Here is a 17921-nt window from a genome sequence, read left to right as displayed (position 1 = left end):
TAGTCAACAGACAGAGTTCCTAGTTCGATGTCTAGTGCTGCAAACAGCTGCTTTCTGCTTACAAAATAAATGGCATCTTCCACTGAAAAAAAAGAAAAAAATATATAGGGATTTTTATTTCTTTCCAACAAAGTCTACAAAAAAGTCCTTTGGCACCTTACACATACAGCAGCCACAGCCTGCTCCGAGTCATTGTGTTCACTGAAGGGCCTCCTCGGACAAACACTGTTCAACACATAAAATCCTCCTTCTCACTTCTGCATATTAATTTATGCTGACATCAGAAGAATTTGGATAACATTTCTTAAAATCCCTTTAAATTCTTAGCTCACACTGAGATTCCTGGGCAGTGCTGAGGTCTGTGCCTAGAACTCAGCTGTGATCAAAGTTGCTCACGCAACAACAATATTGAAACAAGGAATGGGAGCTTTCCAATGGAATGGACCCTACATCCAGCCCCTCTGATCAGGCCAAAACACCTTCTGGCCTGGGATCAGTGGGCATTTAGAACTACTCAACCATAAAGAGAAACAGGAGGAATTCTTTAAGGAAGTAGCAAAATTAGAAAGCCAAAGTGTTTCTGCTCTTCAGGTGAACAAAATTAAACCAGGCAGCAAAGCAGAGTAGAGGAGCAGGAAAGGGGATGTCAGGGGAGCGTGATGTGATCCAGGCAGGCAGGTGCATCCAAGGGCTTCAGCTGGGCACCTCGGAACGGTGCGTGCTGGAAGGTGACTCCTCCATTATGCAAACTGGCACCACGTAAATCAGGAGAGAGGCAAGAACCTGTAAACACCTGCTCCGAGCTGGAAGATTTCTGCAGCTTCTTATTGGTTATTACAAAAGATACACAGCTGTTTTTCTAAATATAGAAAAACGGACAGTAGAAATTACTACAAAGCACCCTGGATTACTTGAGTTAAACAAGGGCAAGCAATGCTTCACTTTTTAGTGCAAATGCTATTTACAGCATCATTCCCTGCACTAATTTTCGCAGTTACACAACATGTTACTGTTCCACAGAGTCGACAGGACTTTGGAAGTGTAAATGAGGAAAGGTCTCAGTCACAGCGACAAATTAAACGACCACAGGCAATTACTGTGAAATCAAAAAAAGTATATTTATACCACACATAAAATTGAGCTTCTTTATGATGATACTCAAAGAAAGTAAGTGCAAATAGATCCTTTAGAAGACAGGGGTAATAATTACTGATTACACTGTGGTTAGGCTGTTTATGTCTAAAGTATCAAGTGCAATTCTACAAGGTCTTAAGCCATGTTTTAATAGCAGCCATTGATTGATCTCGCTCCTGAAAAAATTCTGGTTTCTAAGTTACCAAACATCACATTTTATTCTGTTAACTTCCATTTATTTTTATTTGGGAAAGAAGCATATTTTGCAGCACAGTGGGCATTATATCAATTTCTTTCATAGTGATCCCAGAGTAACCTCTACACTAATGATATCTGAATTAAGAACAACAGAGCAAAAGATTTTTCACTCACAACCTCCCAGCAGACAAATAGATCAATAATCCAGAATTATTTGGCTCTTTCATAATTCCCCATATAAAATAACTACTTTATGCTTGATGTAAGAGTAAGATGACTAATCCTGGCTGTTGTGGAAAGCAGCTGTTTGCTAAACCCATCTTCAACTCACTGCAAATGAAAATGTCATCTGTAAAGGTCTCTCATTTTTTTTAGGATAATTCATCACAGTGATTAGGCACCTCCTGAAGCAAGACGTTATCGACTCCTGGTTTGGAAGAGTTAATTCACTGTGCTGCAAACTGATGTAAAATGGAGGAATTGCAGGGAAAGAAAGTTTTAGCTTTCATATGAAAAATGAGCAGAATGAAGCTGAGAGAGACATCAAAAGGAGCTTTTTATAGAAAGCACTCTGTAAAGCTGAATCACAGAATCAATGAGGTTGGAAAAGACCTCTGAGATCATTGAGTCCACCCTGTGACCCAACCCCACCTTGTCAACCAGACCGTGGCAAGGAGTGACACATCCAGTCTTTCCTTGAACACCTCCAGGGACGGTGACATCTCCCTGGGCAGCCCCTTCCATTGTCTAATCACCCTTTCTGTGAAGAAATTCTTCCTAATGTCCAACCTAAACCTCCCCTGGCCCAGCTTAAGACTGTGTCCTCTTGTCCTGTCACAGGCTGACTGGGAGAAGAGGTCGAACCCACCTGGCTACAACCTCCTTTTAGGGAGTTGTAGAGAGCAGTAAGGTCACCCCTGAGCCTCCTTTTCTCCAGGCTAAACACCCCCAACTCCTTCAGCTGCTCCTCATAGGACTTGTGCTCCAGATTCTTCACCAGCTCCATTGCCCTTCTCTGGACTCACTCCAGCCCCTCAATGTCCCCCTGAACTGGGGGGCCCAGAACCAGACACAGGACTGAAGGTGTGGCCTCACCAGTGCTGAGTATAGGTGGACAATCACTGCCCTGGTCCTGCTGGCCACAGTTTCTGATCCAGGCCAGGATGCCACTGGCCTTCTTGACCACCTGGGCACACTCCTGGCTCATGTTCAGCTCCAGTCTCCCTGTTCACTCCCAGCACTCTGGTCAGCAGGAACACTGACCCACAGCTGGGCTGATGTGATGCTTGGGCCCTTCTTACAACACCTCCAGCTGAGCTGCCCACCCCTGCAGCACCCAAACCACATCAAATGTTACACATGAGCCCTGTTATTTCCTTTCCTTCCAGTAAATCTTCAACACACATCTTTATACAAAGGCAGGCTATATCCCAGAGACCCTGAGGTAACAGAGAGAATGCAGTTCTGGTTGGGACAATGCCTAATTAAAAGTGCTGCCACTTCTTCCCGTAGGTAAAGGGATAATCTTGGCCTCCAGACATTTTTTTCCTGGCAGATATGGATTTCCAGAGACCGAAAATCTTGTAGTCGATCTCTCCATATGTACAGTCTTTAAAGAGAACTGAAATAGATGGCAGAACTGAAAAATAAGACTGACACAGTAAATCACAATGATTTATGAGCATTTAGGGATATGGGAAAATTTACTTGTTCCCATTCATTTAAAAATAAATACATTACTTATTTATAGTCTTCATTCTCATGCAGCACAGAGTACTTTGGTGCTGTCTCGCCAAACTGAAGTCATTGGATTTTACCAATTATAGGGTCAAATTCTTGTATCCCTTGCATGCCTGTATATGCAGTTTCAGATGGATGCAGTACAGATTTTAGATATTAAAAACCTATTCTATTAGTCATCCTAAAACATCCAACCAATACAGAATTAATCACCCGTTTTTCCATGTCTTTTCCTACCTAGTTTAAATGTTCAAAGGAATGATTTATGCTGCCATGTAGACATCAGTAACTAAATGTTTGCTAATAATTAGCCTGAATCTTGTATTTTTAAATTTCATCTATTTTCTTTCATTTTACTTAGTGAGTTGCACTTTAGTTCCCTACCAGATGCTGTAGGGCTCCCTCAGTTTATCTACTTCAATTGTACATCAATCCTGAATATTTAAGCCTGTTTTAGAACTACACACAAGCACGTGGCAAATTTGGGAATGGGATAACCAGGAAGCACAATAAACACTCTCAATGTTCCCTTTTTTTTCCTGATAATTTTAGTCTCTGAAACTGTAAACACATAATGTCAAACCTTGGGATCCAAACCTTAGGGAGCTTAGTAACTCCACTCACTCCTCAAGAGATTGCTAATTAAGATAATCAGTAACAATTTCATGTTTGGGTTTTTTTTTTTTTTACATCTTGCTGTTTAAATCATAACTTTTAATCTCCCTGCCAGTTTTCTGTTCTTTTGTAACTTCCCTAGTTATTTTTCTGCTAACAAGATGAAACTGAAATCAGTATTTCAAATGTGATCACAGAAGTTGGCCAGGAGTAGCACAATTTGTTGTTTTCAGCCTGCTTTTGCACTATTTCATTCCTCTCTGGTGTTTGCATGTCAGAATTTATGTTAATTGACAATAATCAGCTTCCTTCCTTTTTTTCCTAAATGACTTATCAGTTTCCTTCTTTTGAAATAATTACAAAACTATGGCTGGGAGTACAAAATTTTGTGCAAAACTATTTATCAATTAAACAAATGAGTCTGAACTACAAAAGTCCACAGAAAGTCTGCAGGAAGACTGTCGGACATAAAAAAACAGCAAAAAAACATTTAAACTACCAAAAAAACCCCCACAAACCTTGGACAGAAATATAATTTGGGATTACAGATGTCTACTGTAAAGACAAAACACCACAGAGTGTGTTAATACAAAAGGAAGAAAACAGTAAAGACTTTATTAAAATTCTTGAGACAAAGAATCTTCAGGGACATCAGAATCTTGAGTATGGCCTTCTCCCTGCAAAGTCTGTTTTATGTCACTTAGCTGAGAATGAAAAATGAATTTACTCTGTTTTAATTAAATAATCTACAGGCATTTGGAACCATTATTAATTTATGTTTGGCTGAAAGTAGCAGTGAAATTTTGAAACATATGAGAACAAATTAAGGTTATAAAGTTCAATATTTGCATGATTACTTTGATTTATGGGAATAAACCCAGCATTTTTCCCCCCTTGTCACGACACTAGGAAGCTACTTACCTATTGCACAGTTCATTAATTGTTTTTTCCTTATTTGGTGTCTGATTTTGCAAAAATGGATGTGGCACAAAACATAACAAGACACATGAACAGAAATGCCAGACTATTTAACTAGATGTAGCAGCAAAAGAACAAAAAGAAATCATATTTTATAGAGGATCCTAGGAATGTTTATTTGCCGGCTTGACAACAACCAAAAAATGGATAAAATGTTAAAAGAACCTGCATCATTGACTAATAATAAAAATTCTTGGGGGTTTTAAATTACTTTCATGTCCTGCACTTTGTGATGCACTAATGTTAGGCCTGTTGATGATCCTCAGCCCTGCTTCAAACCCTCTGTGCTGCAATGGTCATTTAAACAGCATCCAGTCACGTAACAACTACTTTTAGTTCATTCTGGTTTTCCTATATCCTGCTCAACCTTTTAATTCCTTAAACGTGATCTGCTTTAGCCTTTTCCGGCTGCATTTACACCGGGAAGATGTAAAAATGTGTCTTTGCATCTTCTCCGCAAGACTTGTCCTGTTTGGTTTGGCTTTCACGGAATGAAATACTTTGCAGTATTGTATTTTGTGTTCTCGTCATGTCGAGTTGGAATCTCGTGGATGCTGATTCACATCTTGGAACCTGCACTGTGTGAACAGCTGGCATGGTTTGCCCTGGTAATTCCCCTGTCCTCTGATTCCTGATCCCTGAAAGTTCCCTGAAAGTTGGTGGAAAATCCTTCACTGATTTCAGTACAACCAGAATTTGTCTCTGACCAAAACACAGTTAATATGGGAAAAACTTAAAGAGAAATGCACAGAACACCCCGTCAGTTTTGACACAGCCCTCTGATGCACAGATAGGTCACTAATAAAGTATTTAACCTCTCCATACACCTACTTGGAAAAAAACAACAGAACCACCCGAATTTGGAAAGTTCCACCCGCTGAACTGTGATGCAGCAGTGCAAGCACAATTTATCATGTTATTAGCAATCTAGAGGAACAGGATTATTTCCCAATAACTGGTGTTTATACATCGCATTACATGTCATGTCACAAATGCGCAGTCCCCAAATATTTTTGTTTACAAGCTGCCACATGGAGAAGCCAACTGGCATGTTGTTTAGACACTGATTTCTGACACGTGCTTTGTATACAGAAAACCCTGATTTATGAAATGTGAGATAGGAACTTGTCAGGTTTTTTTCAACATATACAAAAATAACTGACAGCACATAAATCACAACAACATCCACAATACATTCCGAAAAGCTTGGACTGCTCAGTTTTAAAATCTGCTGCGATTTTGCAAAATAATATTTTTTTAGTTGATTTTGGATTAAATTTCTTATAATTTATGCAAAACATTAATATGCTGGATGCTTTATGGACAAAAAAAGGCTGATAATCCAAGTCTGATGCAGTAAGATTGTGAGTGAAATATGACAGTGAGGAGACAGAGAGGAAGGCTAAAAGCTACAGCCCTTCAATCCATAACTCAGAAACCATATGTGCATCTTGTCAACTCGGATGAAGTATTTTAAAACGTATTAAATGTGGGCTAATACAGTGGCTAAAGTTTGTGCAACTTGTCCTCAATTGACCTGGGTGGAGCTATGCTAATTTACAGTAGAAATGGCAGAGAATTTTTTAGAAAGACAAAATTACTGTTATTCTGTACGAAATAACTGTAAACCCTTTAATTGGGGTATTTTCTCAAGTTAAAAATTTCCAAGAATAAGTATAAAAACTTTTTTTTTCTCCTTCGTTTTGTTCTTCTTTTACTCTTTCCTCCTTTTACCCTCACCCTTTTTCTTTTCCCCTCTTCTGATTTGCCTCAGAAAAAAATGCATAAGGACAAATAAGGAGGATAAAGATGAATATGGCAAGCGTTTATAATTTTTTAGTTTCACTGAAGTTAAATGAAAATGATAAAACACAGAAGTTCCCACAATAATTTGTTAGGTTGTCTTTCCACTAAAAATGGCAACAGAATAAAAGGTTGATGCAGATGAGGTAAGGTCTAACAATCTAAAGAGGGTGTCTTATACATTTTGTTTTGCAATTTCTAAAAGTGACTCAGAACACAGGAAACTCAGAGCAAAATCCATCAACTTGATCTAATGGCTTTGTCTGTCTGAAAAGAGAAAACATCTCCTGCATCGGGGGGAGCACAGAAAAAAAGCCTCTGGAAGAAGCAGCTTGACAGAGCTCTGAGAGTGGCATTAACCATCAATGAAAGATAAATGCCAGTGAGACTTGGGTGAGTAATTAGACAGGGACAGAGTTAAGAAGAATTTGAAAGCTGAGATTGCCCATGTTGCAAATACCTTTCTTTAAGTGCTGAATAATCTTTAAAGTTGCCAGTCTTCCTCCATGACCTGGCCTTGCTTATTCCTGCAAAATCACAGCTTTTGTTGCCATCATTGCCAACAAAAGCAATAAGCAGGGTAACAAATTTACTGTTTGTTAATTACACAGTAAAATGCATGAAAAAAAGCACATATTTTCTTTAAAAGAAATCACAGTTATAACTTAAATTTTATGTGTAAATCAGGACGGGACACAAATTCTGCCAGATGAAACATGATGCAGCCTCAGATTGACACCATCCAACAGCACAAGGCTTTAGTCCTCTGAGCCCTTTGGGGATGATCATCACCATCATTACACATAATGCTCTGACATTTTCCTACAGAAACAAGATCGATTTGTAATGGATAAATAAATGGACAGAGAAAACTGAAGCAGAATTGGAAGATTTTTTTGTGTGTTTTTTTTTCTGGGCACAGCACCACAGTGCTGACAACTTCCCTGGCGTTTAAAGATTATTCCAAGTAAAGCATTTGGTGTATGATCCCTTGTGCCCCAGGAGCCTATTCTGAAAAGAGTGTGACCCTGAGCACTCCTCCCCTTTTCTCCAGGCATTACATCCTTCTGCATGGAGTTCCTAACACTTCCTGCACGTCTGTGACCATCCTGCCCTTTGCAGGTATCTGCTCTTCACTGATGGTTTCTGGCAAGAATTTCTTTTCCTGTGTTTTTGTTGCAAGAGAATAGCCCACGTTCTGAAGCCAACTACTCTGCCTGCACAAATGCTAAGTAGCTTCTCTAGCATCCAGTAGGATATTTCACTGCAGTAAATGCATTTATTTTCCAAATAAATTACTCTGGAAATTAACAGTTCTCTCCCTGAATGATATAACTGTTGCTGACAGATTATCTGACAGCCTAGATGTCAAAATATTTTTTGCAGTGTGTGCTTGCAAAATCTTCCAAATGTTAAAAGTGACTGTCAGGATTTTGAGCTTGGATGAAGTTCACTTAATTTCAGAAAACAAATGGATTTTTATATATTATATCCAGTTGCTTTGTTATTGAAGTACAAATTGAAGTAAAATAAAGTGAGGGCAAAAACCCACACGAGAAACACAGACATTTTTCTAAACCAAAACACTTTCCATTAGAAAGAGAGGTTACCTATGGATAGGACTGAACAGTGGACTGGAGACAGGTCAAGTGGCAATGAAGAGCCTGTTGTGGGGGATGACACAATTTCTCCCTCTGCTTAGAAAAATGGCAGGACATGCTTTGCATCAATTTTACAGCAAGGAAGAATCCTGGAAAAACACACTTGTGGAGCACACGCATCTCCCCTAAAAAGAGAGAGAAATCCAAAGGCTGAGCAGAGAACTGTGCAGTGATTTCCATTACAAGGCTGTGGAGGACGGCCAAGGAAGGACAAAAAGAACAAGAGCCATCTGAGAGTGTGTAAATCGCTTCAGCTGAAAAGTTATTTTTACAATATTGTTATTGATGTGAAAAAATAAACAATGGAACCTTCAGGCATCAGTCTGGGACACAGGCTGGCTGGTTACCTCTATTCCCACACGTTTCTCATATGTACAGGAATGAAAGTCTGCCCCAATAACCTGCTGGAGGACTATTCTATCCAGACTTTCTTTAAATGGAAAAAGAGTTGTTGTTGTTTTGTTCAAGGATTGTGCCCCAGACTATAACACACAAAATCATATGAAAGCAAAAGGTGGTGCTGACAGAAAGACTTTGAGAAACTTCTCGTACAGTACCCGCCCTGCTTCTCCCTGCATTAACTGTTGCAGGTAATTCCTATTTTTTTCCTCGGGAATTTGAGACGATGCCATGCCAGCAGTACCCAAGCTTGCTCCTATGGCAAAAGCTGACTCTGTGCTGGGATGACTGCCTTGAAGTTTGTCTGCACACATGCCACAGATCTGGGATCCAAATTTTGAAGCCACATTGTGTCGCGTGATGAGGATGATCAGGAAAGGCAACGCTCCGAGCGCACTGCTGTTGTGAGAACTATTCATGCAGGTGATTGTTATTCCCTGGCTGGATCACAGGATACAGGGTGGCTGGGAGGGGGCCAAATGAAGTGCTCTGGTAGGTCTCAGCCTCCTCCTGAGGAAAGAGTAATAGATTTTCCTGAAAAGAAGTCATGAGGAAATACGACAGGAAGCCTTTAATGATCTGCTTAAGAGATAAGACAAAACATTGCTGGGTATCTCTTTATGATTAAATATCTTTTGTAATTGTTGGACTCTGTCCTAATTAGCTTTGATACATCAGAGGGCTGCCTTGTGAGCTGTTTGGTTAAGACATGTTGTTCTGTTCTGCTTCCTTTCAGATGTTCTACGGATAACATTATTAGGCTTACCTTTTTGTTCATTCACTACACTATTTCTGTGCTAGTAGGACATCACACATATGCTCTTAATTTGATTCAATCTCTGAATAAACTGTCCAACTTTAAAAAAGAGATTTATCTCATTCTATTTCAGCACTTGTACATCCTCTGATTCCCTGAAAGCTTTAACTGGTTCATTAAAGCATGGGTGTATTTGAATTCGCATCTCCCTTTCTTGTAACACTGTTGAAGTACCCAGTATTTTACTATAAGTTGTCCAGCTAATTCTACTAATACACAAATAAATAAATAAACTATTTAACTAATTCTATTCTGCTCTTTTCAGGCTCTGAATCTTCACCAGGAAGTCCACAATACGGATTCTATTTTCATCCTGAACCTCTCGGTTCTTTGCAATTAACATCAAGATCCAAAATGCTGCCTCCTGTACATTTCACAGCAAGAAGTTATTTATAGAACCCCATGGTTTAGATTAAGCAAAACTCTGCTCAAACTGGAGGATGCAGTTACACCAAATTCTGAGGACAAAAGTGAGAAGCAGTTGCACTTCTTGGAGGAATTAGAACCTGTCACACATTGTAGCTCACATGGCAAAGCAGATGATGGATGCAAATGGAGTTTGCTGGGACCTGAACACTGACATGGCCCAAGGTAATGAGCTGTGTATTCTTTAGAGGAGGTGTATCTCTGAGCAGAAAAAGATGCTATAAAATTGAAAACAGCCAGAAAAGTGATGGAGCGTTTTTCTAGAAAACATTTGGAACTCTGAACAGAAACTCTCCTGATTTCCTCCTGTATTTCAAACCAGCTCAGTTGTTTCTGCACAGGAATATGGCTCTGTGGGCTTGGTGAAGAAATATGTTTGCCTGCGAAGAAACACGCTCAATAAATTTAATTTACTAAAGAAACCTATCTGCAAGACCATGTAACTGTTTACATCAAAAGAAGTAACAATGTGTTAGAAAATAATCAGAAATTTCCACAAAGCAGAACTTCATTTATCTCTGAAATAAAAAGTTAACCAATTTCCACACATTGCAACAAATAAGCCTGTACACTTCCATTTCCTCAATATATGCTTGGTTTCATTAAATTTTACTGAGCTAAATCTTATGTGTTCCTCATCAATATAAATTTGGCCAATCTGCAGAATCTGAAATGCTCTCCCTGATGTAATTTTACTAGTTACACTGAAGTCATTAGCTGGTATTATTCTTCCATTTTAAATACCCACAGGCGTGATTCTAATTTCGAGTACACCAGTTAAGCTTCTAATACAAACAATTACATGTTCATGGGGAAAAACTTTCTGAATATTAATGTACAGCAGGAATCTCACAGCGCACGTATTAAGGCTGCAAAACAAGGAGATAGTTGTTAAAAGTTTAATTTCTAACCTTTAACCTTCATGGTCTTTATTGTTTATTCATCATTACTTTAAACGCTTTCCTGAATTGACATCTATGATTCCTATGATTCCATAATGGAAACATTTCAAAGCTGTGCTTGAGAGGGAGTGGTTAGCTCAGGAAGATAATCTTAATACTTCTAAACTTAAGAATTAATATATTCTGAGGATTATTTTCCTATATAACCTACCAATTTTATCATTTGGTAAATGCTGTTTCCTTTTTAGCCTTCCCAGCTGTACAGAACTTGCTCCTTTTAGACCAGTAGGAAAGAAATGTGTACACTTCTGTGTGTACATAAGTAAGCCAGCAAGTATTATCTGGAAAAATGAGTTATTCCTCCTTGTGTGTGGATCAGGGTTTTGATTCCCAGCAACAGCTGCTCCATCAGTGCAGGAACAGCACAAAAAGAGAGATCGTGATAAAGACCAGCAGCAATTTGTCCAACTCTTCCAACTTAAATCTCACTAACGGGCAACCAAATTAACAATTACTCAGAGGTAGTAAGGAGTCAGTAGCAGGTCATTTCTATGGCTCATGAGCTTTTGTAGGTACCAGGTTTTTGTAATTTTTAACTTGCTTTTTATTACTCTGATAGCAATCTGCAATCAACCTCACAAGATTCAATCGTCTTACTGTGTTGGGCAGCAGTGCACCAGCTCCTCAGGCACCGCTAGGAATGGGCTGGACATCCTTAAAAAAGAATCTCAGGATTCCTCACAGCAGCTGTCAGCAATGATGCAAGATTTACTAACAAGACAAGTTTTAACTGAATTCCATACAATACTCAATAATACAATCACTGTACCACCCGTTGTGGCATTTCATATTAAAATGATGTTACCCTTAAGTATTTTTCAGTGTGCCACACATTATGGCATGGGAATAACGACCGTAAAAGTTGTCTGGAGCTTTCAACTCCCCTCCGGAAGTTCGTGCGGTTTTATTTGTTGGGGGGGTTTTTGTTTGTTTGTGGGTTTTTTTGGTGATGTTTTGTTTTGTTTGGGGTTTTTTTCTGTTTGTTTTAGGGGTTTTTGTTCATTTTTTTTTTGGCGGTGGGGAGGGAGGTGAGCTGGTTTCTTTGTTTTTAGCTGAGGTCATCTCAATGACTTTGCCTCAGTTTCCAGCACGGCGTTGTAACAGTTAAATCAGTGTTGCTGAGGGATGGCAGAGGGTTGGTAACAGTGGCTGGGAAGGGATTGTCAGAGGCAGGGTTTGCTTTCCCCAAATTCATGTCATGTGACCCCATTCTGAGGCACCGTCATTTTGGTTACCCAGCTGTGTAATTTTTGACAAAGTGCTGACACAGTCATTTGTTTGGGTAAGACTGGGGAGAAAACCCAAATCCCACGTGATCGTTTCTGCTTTTTGCCAGACACGTTGTCATTTTAACAGAACATTCATGTTCTACACAACCAGAGGAAAACTACGACAGCCACAGAAGGAAGAGCTGGAGTAAGGGACTGGTCAAGAACTGGCTACAGAAAAGGCCTCTGTCCAGCCAGTGGCCAAACCTACCTCGTGCCTTGGCTCTCTCCTCACCACCTTGTTCACAGAATCACAGGATGGGTCAGCCTGGAATGGACCACAGTGGGTCATCTGGTCCCACCTCCCTGCTCAAGTGGGGCCATCCCAGAGCACGCGGCACAGGATTGTGTCCAGATGGCTCCAGAATATCCCCAGTAAGGGACATCTCACATCCTCTCTGGGCAATCTGTTCCCGTGCTCGGTCACTGCACAGGGAAGTTCTTCCTCATGTTCAGGTGGAACTTCTGGGCATCAGTTTCTTCCCATTGCCTCTTGTTCTTCTGCTGGGCAACACCAGCTCCTGATGGATTCTCCCTTTCTTTTATGCTGCCAACCCACCCACTCATGGCAGGGTTTAAAACTAAACCCCTCCACCTGGGAGACAGAAACTGTAATCCTCCTGCTTCTGTGTCCCATGCTTTCTTTGCAGACCACTGACAGATAGCACTTGCATTGCAAAACTAATAACCCTAAATAGATTTGAAAAAATTCAGTTGGTTCATAAGAGAGGCTTAACAGTGGCTATGAAAGAGTTGTTCTTAACTAAGGATACACATTGCATTTAGTTATGTTTTCAGAGAGACTTTGCAGGATGTCTCCAGATGTAACAGAAACCAGGAACAACCCTGAATTTGCAAGAAAACCTGTGTCTTGTCTGATTTCCTGAATAAAGTTCCAATAAACATTCAAACTTTGCAAGATTATCTGAACTGATGCATTAAAAATGGGACTTTATCTGTACTGAGCAGAAAGTCTCTTCAGAAGGTATTCCAGAACCTGCAGGTGTGGCTTCTTAGCATGGTGGGATTATTCATTAGAAATATGCCTGCACTGAAGGGACATTTAATGAAAACAAAACAAACCACTTAGTAAAAAAAAGAACCAATTACATGATTGACAATAGTATTTAAATTTTAAAATAACACATTTGTCCTCCATTTTGTACAGTAAACAACTGTAACCTGAGCAGGACCAGTGTAAATTTCTTAAGATTATGCCCCAGTCATTTTTGTGTAACTACCCTTGGGAAGAAGAAATGTATTCAAGTTCTTTCAAAACTTTTGGTGTTTTGAAAATAGAGCCAATTGCATCGTTACTTGTGTGGTCTAGACCTCCAGTCACTTGGATTCCTATGTGTAAGCCTGTGAATTCAACAGGGGATATGGATTTTTTTTGACTGAGAGGAAGGAATATTAGAGGGACTTTCTTCTCATTGATACTAAGAAGCCACTGGACAAGCATTTTGTCATATAAAGATTTAAATACACAACTTAGTGAAATTTTGTGTATTCAGTACTGGCAGAAAAAGCACCAATTTAAGCAAATCAAGGCTTTGGAAAACATTGCCCATTCTTAGTGAAGCTTCCCGTTGCTGCTCCTTCTCCCAAGAGCATTTTGTCCCACTGAGACCAATGGAAATTTCCTTCCTCTCACTCGGCTTTCAGTTTGGGATTATATATCCATGGAGAGAAACACTGCGTTTTAACTTTCCTCACAAGAGTAAACCGCCACAGGGCTTGTTACAGCCAAAAAACCAAACCAAAACACTCCTAGAGAAGAGCTCACAAACTGATTTCAGTAGTACTGAGTCTATTTATATAAATACACAACTACAAACATTCAAACATAAACCAAACTACACCTTGAGAAATTTCAAGATGGGAAATTCTCTTGACCATTCCTAAGGATTTCCTGTTTCACAGGTTCCCAAGTGAAGCGCAGCTGATGGGTGGAGGAAGCCAGGGCAAAATACATAAAGGCAGGGATAGCTTTTGGTTTTATAAATGTCAAGCTGACGGTGGAAACCGCTTGTCTTCCTCACACCATCCTGGTGTGCTCCACTCTGCGATCCAACTCTTACTGACAGTGGAGCACAAACCACTAGAGAAGTTCTAAACATAACCTACCTCTTGATAACAGCCATTTTATATTAAAGATGTGAAAATTTCAGTTTGGCGTGTTATCTTCCAGTTACACACGATGAACACATTTACATGCTTTGGGTACAAGCCTGTCCTGTATTCATGGTGTCCTAAGCATCATATTAACAGGGTGCCACCTGATAATTTTGGGAGCATTCAAAAATGTAAGAATGTAAGGGTGAGTTGCATGTCCTACAGCAACAGTCCTCAGACTTGAGCATCACGTTTTATTCTATTTGAAATGCCCCCTGACTCACCCATAGCTCTGAGGGAACCCTGAGCTGTGTTAAGAGGCCGATGGAGAACTGTCTTTGTCTGTGCTTCTTGAGCCACTGCCTTAACTATGACAAACCCAAACCCCAACTCTGTCCCAAAGCCACTTCTGCTATTTGCACCTTTAAAGTCTCATCTCTGCACAACTACAAGATTTAATACCTACCCTTACTTGTGCAAAGTACCCGATTTTCAAAGTGGCTGCCCAGGCAGATGTTGTACTAAATGGACAGGAGGGAGAGACTACAACCAAAAGACATTTTCAGCTTGGTTACTGAAGGTTTTATCCTTTCAGACACCCACAAGAACATTAACAAAAAGCAACATACACAATGGATGAGGCTTTTAAAATAAATAATTCTCAGATACTTTCTTGAAAGGATTTTTCTATGACACTGCTAAATTAAATCCAGTAAGAGCACGTGACACCCTCTGCTCCATGAGAAAAACAAAAATATCAGATAATAATGTATTTTGGATAATATTGCATTCTGTCCCAGGATTTACAGAAGTTAACAAGATATCCACTCACCTAGTTCACTCAGCATCAAAAATGGCTCTTTTCAAGTGCTTACACAGAAATCCTTTGCTCAGAGCTGGTTTACAAAAGCAATTTACTTGTTTTTACCTACAAGCCAGAAAACCAGTTGGCTACAAAAGTATCAGCCCAGCAACTTACCTTAAGTCAGTACATACAAGACCACTAAAGAAACACAAAGCTGGGGCTTTTTTTCCCCTCCCTGACAGCATTGGCCAAGTTCTATAGTTACAATTGTCAATCTGAAGAGAAGTTAATACAAACACAGCATTTTATCTTCAGCTTCTCAACAGACACATTAAATTCCTGCATAGTGACGAATGCAAGAAATCCCACTTCCTCTGCAGTTTTGGAAGAGCAGAGATCCTTGTTTGTGATCCTCTTCTCTCAAACAGGCGAGTTCTTCGGAAGGTGGCAAGTGACAAGTTGACGCATTTGGTTCCTAGAGGGAGGGCAGACACCTACTTACCTTCCAAGACTATTCCTACAAATGAAAGCAGTCCACATCTGGAATACACATGAATGGACACCATCAGAGCTGCCAGGGGCAGGAGGTACAGGCAGGACTGTAAATAAAATTAAAAATCTACTAACAGAAGTAGCGTAAAGGAACCACTTCCTGGACAAGTATAATTTTTTGTATAATTTATTTCTCCAGCTCTGCAGAGACTGTCAGTATTACAGATCTACAGAGCACAAAAAACATGATACAGTGGTAGTTTTTTCTAAAAGTCTCCTGTTGGTCACACTTCAGCAAACCGGTCAGTGGGCTCATGCTGACATGCAGAGAACGTCTCTCACACAGCAAATCGACAGAATATCCAAAACCCCCTGATTTCTGAATTTCATGAGCAGCTCAAAATACAGTCAGGGTCAGGTATAGGAATTCATGGTTTCCATGTTGCTGCACAGTGATGGACACTGGTGTTTGCCTGGTAACTGTGGGCACTTCTTATGACCATGAACTACCACTGAAATTCCAGATGAATTTCAGCATTAAGCCTTTCAGAGACAATCCAGGTTTTAAAAGTCATGTTTACCAAGGGGAATAGAGGGCAACACACAAAAATGACTGCAAGATTTAAGCAAGACAGAGCAATACTAATTAAGGTCTATAACTAAAGCATTTAGTAATAACTAGGTTTTTTAATACTTTATGAAAGAAAAATATCCTTTTTTCTTTATAGTAACACATTTCCTAGATCAGCTCACTTTTACTCCCCTCACTACCCAAAGTTAGTAAGGTATTTCTGAGATTGAAGAGCAATTTTTTCATCAATGTAAGGATAAACAGTATCAGAATGACTTTTTTTCCCAATATTTTCCCAATATTTTCTATTTTCAATAATAACTCTTCTACAAATGCACTGATTTTCCTTATTGCCAGCAAGAACATTTGCCTTTTTGTGCATTTTGGGGAAAAAAAAATAAATCAAACCAAAACAAAGCCCTTGAGTTTTATATCAGTTTCCTCCACTTTCTTGACCACGATACACTGTCAAAATATAACACAGATCACACACACACTCATCAGAACTTTAATGAGGGAAGTACAAAGAAAATGTAATTTGCAGATCATTTTATTGTGAACTCCTGGACAACACAGGAGCTACTGCTAAAATACAAAAATGAAGTGCTGGGGACTTTTTTGTTCCCAATTTCAAGAACAAAACAGTTTAACAATTCAAGATTTTCTGCTTTTACCTTGGAGTATATGAAGAAAAGAACAGTAAGGAAAACAGATGCAGAAACAAACCATGTGTTAATAAAAGTGGGAGGTTAAATGAAGGGGATGGTTTCTCCCTGACTGACCTCTTGTCAGGTTGTATTACTTTAAGCTGCTTTCCCTTATATGCCAATACTCACATATTTTGGGCAACTTGACTAAAATTTGGCAAGATGGCAAAAATGCAGGCATTAGATTTATCTTTTGTAAGACACAAAATGGTACCCTCTGAGTTCTCTTGGTTTGCCTGCTTTTTCTTTGCTGTTTTTCAGTTGTGTCCCACACATCCAAGGTTGTTGTCCTGTCACATTGCTCCTGAGCTACTGCAAAAGGATTTGCCTTAGAGTCTGAGGTCCTCTGAGCCATTCTGAGCATGATGTTGACTGCACACCTCAAAATCCTTTCTGAACAGCAGCGTCAGCAGAGATCACAGCTGCCTCCTGAGCTGCTTCAGACTCTTGTGTGAAGGGGATGACTGCTGCCCTCACCTCCTCAGCAGCTCGTGGCTTGCAGCTGCCAAGAACTTCAAAAGACAGGAATGAAAGCCCAGTTGGAACTGATATGCCCAACTTCAAGCACCTTAGTTTTTCTAAGGGCTGAAATGATGAATCTTGCTGTAGGTGACTAGCTAGTAAGTCTTGGACTATAGAATGCCATAAGATTTCAATTGTATCCAGTAGGGACTCATCTACTTCAAATTTGCTACCTGACTTCGAAGTGACACCAAATATGTTAATAAATAATCAATAGTTTCTCTAAATCCTTATTCTTGGAAACAAGCATCTGAGAATGGACCAGATGGGGAGGTCAGACAGTAAGAGAATCGCAGTCATCCTCTCAAGGCAGAAAACCTTCATGAAGCAAGTTTGGCTTTTCAGTACACTTGGTATGACCACAGAAATGTTGCACTGAACCTCTGCCCTTTTGTAAAGCAAAAGCTACAGAGACATACAAAATAAAGCCAATTTGTCCAGGAAAAAATGTGGTTTTGAGAAAGCAGGTTGGTGGTACCTGCCTTGTTGACAATGGCAAACTACACATTTGACTTTTGGAGTTGATGGCAGTGAAATGTAATACTGATGTGAGAGCACAAAGAAAAAGCAGACCTGAAAGCAGGTCATCCTTTCCCTGTTCTGTGCTACACAAAGTTCTTTTCCTGGGATTGTGTCCCTATATATGTGCTCAGGCTCGTCCTATTTGTCAGTGAACCCAAATGCTTGAGATATCACAACTACCTTGGA

At 39.8% G+C, this 17921-nt stretch overlaps 1 long non-coding RNA gene across 1 annotated transcript in view; it reads right to left on the bottom strand.

The window, feature by feature from the left end:
- Nucleotides 1–2540: 2540 nt before the first annotated feature.
- Nucleotides 2541–17921, bottom strand: part of LOC108495377 — a 17728-nt gene continuing 2347 nt past the window's right edge. The window contains exons 2-3 of the long non-coding RNA XR_001874105.1: nucleotides 15424–15520; nucleotides 2541–9038 (exon numbers count right to left, since the gene is read on the bottom strand). This is a non-coding gene — a long non-coding RNA (uncharacterized LOC108495377). The remainder of the gene's footprint in view (nucleotides 9039–15423; nucleotides 15521–17921) is intronic.

The sequence above is a fragment of the Lepidothrix coronata genome, unplaced genomic scaffold (genome assembly GCF_001604755.1).
Source record: "Lepidothrix coronata isolate B3197 unplaced genomic scaffold, Lepidothrix_coronata-1.0 Scaffold30, whole genome shotgun sequence".
NCBI classification, from domain to species: domain Eukaryota; kingdom Metazoa; phylum Chordata; class Aves; order Passeriformes; family Pipridae; genus Lepidothrix; species Lepidothrix coronata.
This window is presented reverse-complemented; position numbering and strand designations above follow the sequence as displayed.